The sequence below is a fragment of the Mustela nigripes genome, chromosome 2 (genome assembly GCF_022355385.1).
Source record: "Mustela nigripes isolate SB6536 chromosome 2, MUSNIG.SB6536, whole genome shotgun sequence".
NCBI lineage: Eukaryota > Metazoa > Chordata > Mammalia > Carnivora > Mustelidae > Mustela > Mustela nigripes.
Genome location: NC_081558.1, coordinates 9618584 through 9628959, shown reverse-complemented (window position 1 = coordinate 9628959; position 10376 = coordinate 9618584). Strand labels below are relative to the sequence as shown.

Genomic DNA, 10376 nt, shown 5'->3' with positions numbered 1-10376 from the left:
ACTTCGGCCAGTTGCCATAGCAACCCCCAGTGACGTCAGAGGGGCTGGGGCCCGAAATCCCCGGGAAAGGGGGGGATGGGATTATGGGGGAGACCCTCAGGAGGGCCCCTCTTTAACCCTGCGCCTGCCAGGCCCCAGTCCGAGGGGAGAGGACAGCCAGATGGGACACCTCTTGGGCGCCCCCATTCTGGCGCGGCGCCAAGTGAGGGTGGCAGGCCAGGCCCTGATGTCATCTGGTGCTGGGTGGGTGGTGAGTCAGTACTCCGGTGGGGGCTGGGCCAGGCCTGGGGGCTATTCCTGTCTGACTCACCCCTCCAGGGCCCCGGAGCAACACCCAGACCCTTCCCTAGGGATTTCAGGCGCCAGGCTGGGGGGAGGGGGTCCCCACAGGTCTCCAGAGAAGCAGAGGCCTCTGCTTCTCTGAACTCTAGGTGGGTAGGCCAGGGCTTTCCTGGTGCTCCCACACGGGTGGGAGGCGCAGTGTGGAAGGGTGAGCGGCGGCGAATCGGGGACGCCTCATACTGTCCTTCTCCGGAGCCCCAGTGGGGGGACAGGTGGTGGGATCCTGGGTCACTCCTGTCACCAGGGCGATGGGAGGCAGGGACCCTGACTGGCAAGGAGGAGCGCGCGCGCGCGCGCGCGCGCGCGCGCGTCAGGGGGGCTGGGCTGGGAGGAGCCACGCTAACCACAGTGACGTGGGACTTCCTCGGCAGGGCCTGTTTGATGTCTCTGTGTGCTGCGTTGCCATGGGGCCCGGCAGGCAGCCCTATGTGTGAGCTGGGGTGACCTACGGGGTGGCTGGTTCTATCAGGGTCCCTTGACCCAGCGCCCCCCATCCCAGGCCTACAGGAGTCCCTAGACCAGGTAGGGCTCTGCACAGACCCTTACCCAACTTTCACCCCACCCCAGGCCCTGGGCCCCGAGAGTTCTCCTCTCCTCTCAGAGCCTTGTGACTACTGCGAACTGTACATTTTCGAGATGAAGAAACTGAGGTTCAGAGAGGTACGATCATTTGGCCAAAGATATTCAGCTAGAAAGTCAGGGAACAAGCATTTGAAAGTCAGTTCTTCTTCCACTCCGCTCCCCTCCTCTCTCCAGCACACTGGTCTCCTCATTGTCTCTCAAATCCCCCAGCATGTTCCTGCCTCAGGACCTTTGCACTGGCCGTTCCCTCCACCTTGGACTTTTCCTCCAGATGTCTGCAAGGCACCTCCTTCACCTCCTACAAGTCTTTGTTCAAATGTCACCTCCACCTCATGCAGCCTGTCCTGACCTGGTCCCCACCGGCTCCGTCGTCCTCTCCTTTCCCCCCTTCTGTCCTCCCTTAGCACCTAGCACCCAACATGCAGTGTATCTTTACGCCTATCTGTTTCTGTGTGTGTTTATTTCCTTTACAGATGTCAGCGCCATGACGGCAAAGATTTTTTTCTGGCTTGTTCTCTGCGGTGTCCCCCAGTGCCCAGAACAGTGCACTGCCTGGCACCCAGCAGGCACTCAATGAATGTTTGAAGAATAAACAAATGGGCGTGTGTGAGTGTGTGTGTGTGTGTGTGCGCGTGTGTGATCACTGTCCCACTTGACCACTTAACCTGGCCTCACCCGGGCCCTGTCCCCCTACCCCTCCCTATCATGACAAAGGATCAGCTGGCCGGTTTGGAGAGCTCCTATCCCTGTTGGCTGCTGTCCCTGGGTAAATTGGCCAGCCCAGGACGAGGGCATGTGGGGCAAACGTCGGGGGATCCTGAGGGAGGCTGGTGGCACTGGGAGGTCCCTCCAAGCTTGTGCTGAGGGATGCTTAGTGAGCTGGGATGATTTGAGCCATGGGCAGGTAATGTTTTATACAAGGCCACGGCACAGATATCCCTGGAGGACAGCATGGAGGAGGCATTTCTCTTAAATGTGTGCCCAACCGGATTACTAACGGAAGAAGGATGGCTCTGGATGGGAGGCTTTGTCTTGAGGTCCGAAGGAAGCATTCTGGAGGGGCAGCGTGGAGGGGGTGCCCTGTTGTAATTTGGTCACTTTCTATTTAGGCAATGAGAAGCCTGTGTGTGTGTCTCCACAGGGAGACCCTGGACCCTGAGAACTCCATTCCTCTGTTTGTAGCTGCTCAGGAGGCCATGTGGCAAGTGCCCCACCCCTCTCTCGGCCCCACCCTGAGTCGGGGAATTCTGTGCCACCCCAAATCTTCCCCCAGGGCCCCACAGGCTGCTCTGCCCCCTCCTGCCCCAACCTGCCAGATCCTGCAGCTTGGGCCAGCCTGCCCCTTGGGCCCCACAGAGAAGAAAGACCCAGGAACCCCCCAGGCTGGGTCCCATGGGATGGTAGCTGGGTGTGGCTTCTACCCGCCTCTCCCCATTCCCACTAAGATCCAAGGTGGGAGCTTGCTGAGCTGAACGGAGGAAATGGAGGATTTTGGAGGAATTCTGGGGTGCGACGTGACCCAGAGGCCTCCAACCAGCCCCTCTGATCCCCTGCCTGGGCCTGCTGCTGGGTTCCCCACACCCTAGCATTCCTCTCACTGCCCAGGAGGAGGGTGGTGAAGAATCTGACCCCCAGCGCCGATTACATGACTTCAGAAATGTTGGGAGTGGGTGTCAAAAAACACTCCCCCAAAGCAATGCCCACACAGATCAGCGAAGGGTCCTTTGGCTCCAGAACCCGACCCGCTGTGGTGGTGGTGGCAGCGGTGGTCTGGCGGCCATCGGCTCCTGTCCTATCTTGTAGAGGGCAAAGTGGCAGGCAAGCATGCTCAAGGAGGCTGTCTTGGCGGCAGAGGGCACCCCGCCCCTCCTTTGCTTAGTTTTGTTCCTGGCCCCCCACCTGGGCACAAGGCCAAGCCCCAAGGCAGGGCCCCGTCCTGGGGAACAATGCAGCCGTGTTTCTCTGGGTGGAGGGGAGGTCGGTGGAGGATGTGGTGGGACAGACGCAGGCAGGGAAGGAGGGAGGGATCCAGGGAGGGACTCTATCCCAGGGATACTCCAGGAGCTGGGGAGTTTCCCAGAGCCCCTGGGTAGGTGGGGGGCAGGGATGCTGGGAGGCCAAAGTGGGGAGGGTACCTTGATCCTGGCACCACCTGAACTCTGGGCCAGAGTCTTCAATGGCAGCAGAGGAGGGTTGGGTGGGATAAGAGGGACTTCCTGGGGTTGAAGAAGGCACTGGGGAAGAACTGGAGGAAGTGTGGGTTGGTGCTTGGCAGGAACCCAGGATACCCAGGCCCATGCCCTTCCAGGGAAGGGTACACAGTAGCCGAATGTACTGGGTCAGGCGCCTCGCCTCCCACCCTCCATGTCCCTTGTCCCTTGTCCCTGCCCATGGCCTCCTGGGTTTCTCTTCCTGCAGGGGCAGGACTTTGCCAAGAAGGGTGTTGGGGTGCGAGGGGGGATTAGGACCCCTGCTTCTGTCCTGCCTCCCGCAGGAAGAGCCTTCGCTTAAAATCTGGGGCTGCTTCCAGAGTCCAAGACAGGGAGGGGGAAGCTGGGCTGCGTTTGGGGCCCCAGGTAAGAGTCGGGACAAGGAGGGAGAAAGTTGGGGCTGAGTTGGGGGACCCGAGAGAGAAAGTGGGGGCGGACCGGCTCCGGGGGCACATGACGGCGGCGCCCGCCCCGCCCCGCGCCCGCCCCCTGTCCGGCCGGGGGGGAGGAGACGGGAAGGTTTTAAAAGCGATTCGGCCCCGCGGCGGGCCGGCCAGTGAGTGGGATGGATCGCGGCCGGCGACCGACCCCGGCCCGTCTAGGCCAGCCGTCCGCCCACGTCTCTGCCGCCGGGCCCCGGGCGGCGGCCCGAGCCCCGAGTGCCGGCTCCCCTCCCCCGCGGGTGAGTCGGGGAGGGAACCGGGAGGGAGGCGGCGGCGCCGCGGCGGCGGCGGCAACTTTTCCGCGCCGGACTCGTGGGCGGAGTGGGGGTGCGCCCGGCGGGTCCCAGCCTTTCGCGAGGGGGAGGGCGCCGCTCCGCCGCCGGTGGTTGGGGGGCTGCGGGGATCGTGCATCTGGCGGCGGCGGCGGCGGCGGCGGCGGCGGCGGCGGCAGAGTCCTGGGGCGCCCCCTACGGAGCGGGGGAAGGGCGGCCCAACCTTTACCCGCTCCGCGGGAGCCCAGTGGGGACCCCTAGCCACTCCCCCCCACCGGAGACCCATGAGACCCATGAGAGCGTGGTGGGGAGGGCGGGTCCCCCAGACACTGGGGCAGGTCAAGGTGGGCAGGGATTCAGCGGCAGGGTGGGAAGGGGGAGGGCACATGCCTGGTTTGGGGTTAGAAGGGATGCATATAGGGTGCCTGGGCTCCTGGGGGGCCTATCAGGCCTTTGGTGGGATGGGGTGGAGGAGTGTGTAGGGGTCTCCCAGAGTTCCCTGGATGGCGGGTCACAGTCAAGTTCTCGACATGTCAGCCAATGAGTGGAGCGGAGGCCTTCCATTGAGGAGATGGGGTGGGGGCCCAGCATTGTAGCCCCAGCTTGGTGGAGACTGGGGGACCCTTCTCCTCGCTCCTGGCTCCTCCTGGCCCAGGGTTTGGGAGAGTCCTGGAGGGCTGACTCCCCGACCCTGTGTAGCCGCAGTCCTCATGTCCTTGGGCTCCGGGAGGGTGGAAGGGCCCCAACTAAAACCTGAACCTTGCATTCTAGCCCCTCACTGACCTCTGATCCCAGCACTGGATTTGACTGCCACCAAAGCCCCCGGCCTTACACTGACTTGCCTATCCAGCCCAGCCAGGCCGAGCCAGACCCTGTGGCCTCCTGAATGCCTTGAAGGTGCAGCTGGCCCTCTTGTCACCTGCCCCCTCCCGCTTCAGCCCTAACCAGCTGCCCGCTCGTGGTGACGGGTGGTATGTGAGGGTAGGGCTGGGATGGGTGCGGGACCCCTGGCACAAAGGGTGTCCTCTGGCAGCCGGAGCTGGAGGGCAGTACCCAACAGGTGCCCCGGCTTAGAGGCGAGGTGCTGTGGGACACACCCTGTCCGCTCGCCCACGCACCCTGCCCAGGCCAGCCCGTGTGCATGTGTTCACATGCCTCCGTCCTGGGAAGGCACGGGCCCTGGGGCCTGCTGCCAGCTCTGTCCTAGCTCACAGAAGGGCACCCATTGGCCTCTGCCCTTGCAGGATGTCCTTTGGGAGCTCCTTCAAGACCCCAACTGGCCAGCCTTGTCTGTGGGCTTCAGAGGGGGCCCAGAGCCGCCGGCCTGGCCCAGGGCTGGCACGCGGAACACATGCGTGACAGGGTGTGTCCAGGGGGTCGGGCCTATCTGTGCTAGCCCAGCCTCCAAGTTGCCGCAGACCCTTGCTCACTGGAGAGCGACAGTGGCAGCGGATGCTCCAGGGGTCCTCCCGGGAACCCACGTACGCCCCCCCTGCCTGCTGCTAAGAGAAGGCCAGATGTTCTGTGCAGGCTGCCACTGCTGGGCAGATCCCGGTCCCATCTGCAGTCCTAGGGTGACTGGCCCTAGGCTCAGGGTGGGGACAGGGGCTCAGGGTGCCCGGCCTGCTATGGGCCTAGGTGGTGGTGCTTGGATAGACCTTAAGGTGTTTTTCAGAGTGTGCCCTTCACCTTGGGAAGCCAAGTGGAGGGGGGAGGTCTGTTTGCGGTGAACCCTGGGAAGGTCTTAAGAAAACACCTTTCCTACCCCTCACGGCACCGGCTGGCCAGCCCCTTCCCACTTAGATACATTTTCTGCCTGGAGCCGTCCTGACTTTTCCTTAGATTTACTGCCTGACCTTGGGCCTGACTCCGAATTCCTGTGGGCCTCGGTTTCTCCATCTGTAAATGGGGAGCGTTGGAAAGCAAGCAGAGAGAAGCGTGCTTCCCCTCCCAGTGGCAGGCCCTTGCCTTCAGATCCTTTGTGGGGTGCTCTGGCCCCCTTCTCTCCTGCCTTCGGGTGTCCCGGATGGACACGGAGGTGTGTCTGCAGAAGGCTGGTCACCTGGGAAGGAAGACGCGGAGGGCAGTGGGCGTGGGCGTGTGGGAATCCTTGGGCAGAGAAGGACGCCGCCATGCTGGGCACGGCTGAGTCACGCTCCAGCGGCGCCTTGCCCCAGGGTGCTGGAGCTGGCGCCACCCTGGGTGTGGTCACTGAGCTGTGGCCCTGGGCAGAGAAGGACTGGGTGGTCTGGGATGGGGGGCCTGAGCGGTAAGCAGCCAGGAAGCTGACTTCTGAGCCTCTAAGACCCTTGGCCTTCCCCTGGCCTGGGTCTGGCATCACCATCCAGAACTGTGGTCACCACACCCTTAGAGTGCTTTGAGGATCCTGGGGGCGCTGAGCCTTGGGCCTGGGAATTTGGGGGGACGGGACCCAGAAGCCAGTGATTTGCCTTGAAGCCAGTGGTCCCCCGAAACGTAGCCCGGGGCTGGGCCGTGGACCTGTGAGGACAAGGCAAGGGGTGAACATGACAGAAGGGTGTGCCCCTCAGTTAAGGGCTCTCAGTGTGGATGTCAGGGGGCCCCTGGGAATTCTGTGACTGACCCTAGGGGGATTAAAGTTGAAGGCAGGGGTTGGAGTTTGGTGGGGCTGGGCGCAGTGGGGCCTGGGATATGACTTGCATGGCTCCCCTATTTATAACAAGTGATTCAGTGCTCACTTACTCACCCCTTCCTGGGACTGCCCCCTCCCCCCAGCCCTGGGTGGGCAGCGGGGGCCCACCCACTTGCCACTCTCCTGCCCTCCACCACCCAGGTGCCAGCCTCCCAGGGCTGCCCATCGGGCGGGTTGTCATGGTCGCTGTGCTGGGACCGGGGTAATGGATGGGGGGCTGGTGGTCAGGCGGCACTTGGCTGGGCAGCCCAGGTTGGCGGCTGGCTCGGGGCCCGGCCCAGGGAGCCTCTGCGGAGAGTCTAGGCCCATTAGGCAAAGCGTTAGTGACAGGCTGGGAGGGCGGGCGGTGGCGGGCAGGGCGGGGCCTGTAGCCCTTGGTATTTTCCGATCCCAGCTGCTCCGAGAGGGTGGAAAGTATTTGGGGACCAGGCTTGGGGGCGGCGGTGGTGGCGCCCCCGGCGGAAGCTGCCCCTGATTCATTCTTGGAGCACGGGGTTGGGGGGGGGGGGGAGCAGGCCTGCCTGCTCTCCTCCTGCCTCCACGCCCTGTCTGCGGCCCATTCTCTGGCACACACACGTACATGCATACATGCGTAAGTCCGTGTGGCCTGGGGCCTGCTTTGCTCCCTCTGGCCGGCCCAGGGGCCCATCTTCTCCCCACACCTCTAGCTGCCAAGAGCTTGGCCTTGCTGGGACACTGTCTCCCGTGAGCCCAAGAGGCACACATGGGTAATGGGGGTCCTGGGCACCTGCGTGGCCGTGCCCCATCCATGAGAGACCCAGGCCTTTTGTGCCTTTGGGAATGGGGAGTGGCCTTGGCCCCGGCCCGGGGCTCCGTGCAGGGGAAACCCCACAGGAAACGGGCCTGGCCAAATGGCCGCCCTTCCCGTTCTCGTCCCTGGGACATGAATGTGCTGTCTCACTTCCGGAGGCGGCCCAGGGAGGCCGGCCGCCCTGCAGGGCCTTGTCTGTTCCCGGTTGGTGCCCCCAGACCCTGAGGGGACAGGGTTGGGCAGGGGCCTGCTAGGAAAGCAGGTGGCTGGGGTCTGTGTGTGCGTGGAAGGGATGGGGCCGGGAACAGAGCGGGACATCTCTGTCCACCTGTCTCCCAGCGGCGCGCGCCTGGTGCCCACCTCTGGGCACCAGAGTCCCACCCGTATCCGGAGTCCTCATTTCCACCGTCTTTTGTGTTTCTGCCTGATGATGACAGCACAGCCCCATCCTAGCTACACGTGTCACTTCTGAGATCTTTACCACGACATCATCCCTGCTTTGCGGACAGGGAAGGGGAGGCCCAGAGAGTGAATTTCTAGGAGTCATCTAGCTACAGAGCTACAGAGCTGAGGTTCAGATCTGCCCAGACTGGCTCCAGAGTTGGGGATATCCTAGCCACAGGGCTCTTGCCATTAAGGAGATCTCCATTTACTGAACATAAGGCGGCGTCACAGGCTTGTGACTGTGCAGCTCAGAGGGTCTCACCTGCTCAGAACGACCCGAGGCTTGGATTAATGATCTGCTGTCAGCGTCTTGACATTCTTAACTTGTGAAGAAGGAGCCCCATGATTTCATTTTGCACTGATTCCTGAAATTTCTGGAAGGTGGTCCTGGTGCTGGGCACTTGCTGAATGACATACACACTCTTGGTGAAACCTCCCTGTGCTGTGCAATTGGGGCCTTTGGCTTTGTTTTACAGATGGGGAAACTGAGGCCTGGAAGGCGTTTGGGAAAGTGCTAAGTGGGTACTTGCACTTTGAGCCTGGGTCTGGTGCGCTTGGGGATGTGTGTGCCCAAGGCGAGAGCTGGACACCCACCGCCGGCATCCGCTCTGGTGGGGTGTGGGCTGAGGCCTGGCCACTGAGGAGACGGGGCCACGGGGCGGGGGGGGGGGCAGGCCCTGGTGGTTTCCTCCTGCCCTTCAGGCTTCTAGGAAGTGGCGCCAGCTGGGGTGAGATCACTTCCTCACCCGCCTGCCTGCCACCCCCTCGACTTCCTCTCTTCATGGCCCCATTTAGCCCGCCCAGGGCTTGCTGGTGGTGGTGGGGGGACGGGATAAGGGGGGGGACCTGGCTCTGGGAGTCCCTGCAGCCTCCTTGGGATCCTCCAGGATCCCTTTGGGCCTTTCTCCCTCTGGGACTGTGGGCATGGCTGCTGCGGGGGTGCCCGGCCTCGTGGTACAGCTTTCCCTTCGGCTGCTGCTGCGTGCGGGGAGAAGGGCTTCCCTCAGTGGGCAGCAGCCGGTGGGGCCCTGGGGGACAGCCGTCTTCAAATCTCATTACCTCCTTTGCTCTCTCTCTCTCTCCCCCAGGTGTCAGTCGCTGGCCCCACCCGGTGCCCCCCCACCCCTGTGCCACGGCCGGCTGGGGTTCCTGGGGATGGGATTTGCTGCCTGTCTCAAATCACATTGCCAGGGATTTCCAACCGACCCTGAGCCCTGCCTCTGGGGCTGCCGCCACCGCCACTGCTGAGAACCGGACTGGGGCTGGGTGGCAGAGAGGCTCCTGCTGTCCATGTCTGGCCTGGGGAGCAGGGCTTAGCTGCTTGTGAGCAGAGTCCACAGCAAGTCGTGTTCACAGTGGCTAAGTTCCGCCCCCCGGGACCCCGCCTCCTCTGGCTCTGCCTCTGCGCCTGCCTGTCCCGCTGGCTGTCCGGGCCTCCCTGGGCTCTGCCTCCCGTGCCTACTGAGCTGAAACACAGTTGATTTGTGCAGACTGGCTCAGTTCAGCAGGAACAGGAGTCAAGCCCCCTTGGAGTCTGTGGCGCCTGCCTTCCTCGGGTGGACTGATGCCTGTGGGGGGGTGGGGGAGACCCAGACCTATGTCTGGGGGAGGGACTTGGGGAGGGAGGTAGCCTGGAATGGGCTAGGTGGACCCAGCTGTCTGTTGGCCCCCCCCCCAGCTCTATACTTGGGGAGGGCCTCCCCCCTGCATAATCATACCTACAGCTGGCCTGCACTCCTGGGGAGGTTGGCCCTTCCACGAATAAAGGAAAAGTTGTGTCTGCACCCCTCCCCCCCAACAACACTCCCAGCCTGGAGCCTTTCTCTCCCAAGCCTGGTGGGGCATGGGCCAGGCCTGTACCTTCCCGGCAGCCAGTTGTTACTCAAGAGGAAGCTGCCTTGGGCCCCCAGACCGTTAAATGCCAACTCCAGCTTCCGGAACCAGGCTGGCCTGACCTGAGTGTGCCTGGCCCCTTCTCACAGAACCCTGCAGCTTCCAAACTCGGAGGGAGGAGCCGTGACACCCTCCTGGCACGAGGGGAGGGGAGGGGAGCAAGGTGCCTGTGAACCCAGAAAGGACATAACTGGGACTTTTCAGTCCTCTGGTGGTGCCAGGGTGTGTAAGAGTGGAGGAGACTGTCCAGAATCAGATGGGATGGGGCTCTTTTTGGAGTGAGACTGGGGAACCAGAGAGAAGCCCCCTAAGGTGTCAGGCCTGGCCTGGGGTTCGTGTCCCACCCTGGGTAGGGGCAGGGTCTGTGTTGTGTGTGGTTCCTGTTGTCCAGCTAAATAAAAGCTGCCCCCTGCCTCATTCCTGAAGGTCTGATAGTTTGTGTTTGGGGCTTACTCCTTCCTTCCATCCCTGCAGTTTGACTTTTTGGGTGGGGAGGGTTGGAATTTGGGTGGGGAGGGTTGGTGGCCCCCCGCACCCTGAGCTCCTGACCTCCCAGATCTCCATTCCTGTCCCAGCTGTTCCGAGGAAGGGCACAACGTAGTCACATGGGCAGAGAAGGCTGGAAAGGTGACCTTGAGGGGTGTCCTGGGATTAGGGGGTGACCCTGAGGGAAACCCTGACTTTCAGAGCTGTTGTGATGATAGGCAGCACTGTTCTGGGAAGGATCTAGATGGGGTCATTATGAGG

General features: G+C 62.7%; 1 long non-coding RNA gene across 1 annotated transcript; it reads left to right on the top strand.

Moving 5' to 3' along the window:
* The first annotated feature begins 4260 nt into the window (after positions 1-4260).
* Positions 4261-10046, top strand: LOC132011061 (uncharacterized). The gene is made up of 2 exons (XR_009402324.1): positions 4261-4746; positions 8825-10046. It is a non-coding gene; the product is annotated as an uncharacterized LOC132011061 (long non-coding RNA).
* The last annotated feature ends 330 nt before the right edge of the window (positions 10047-10376 follow it).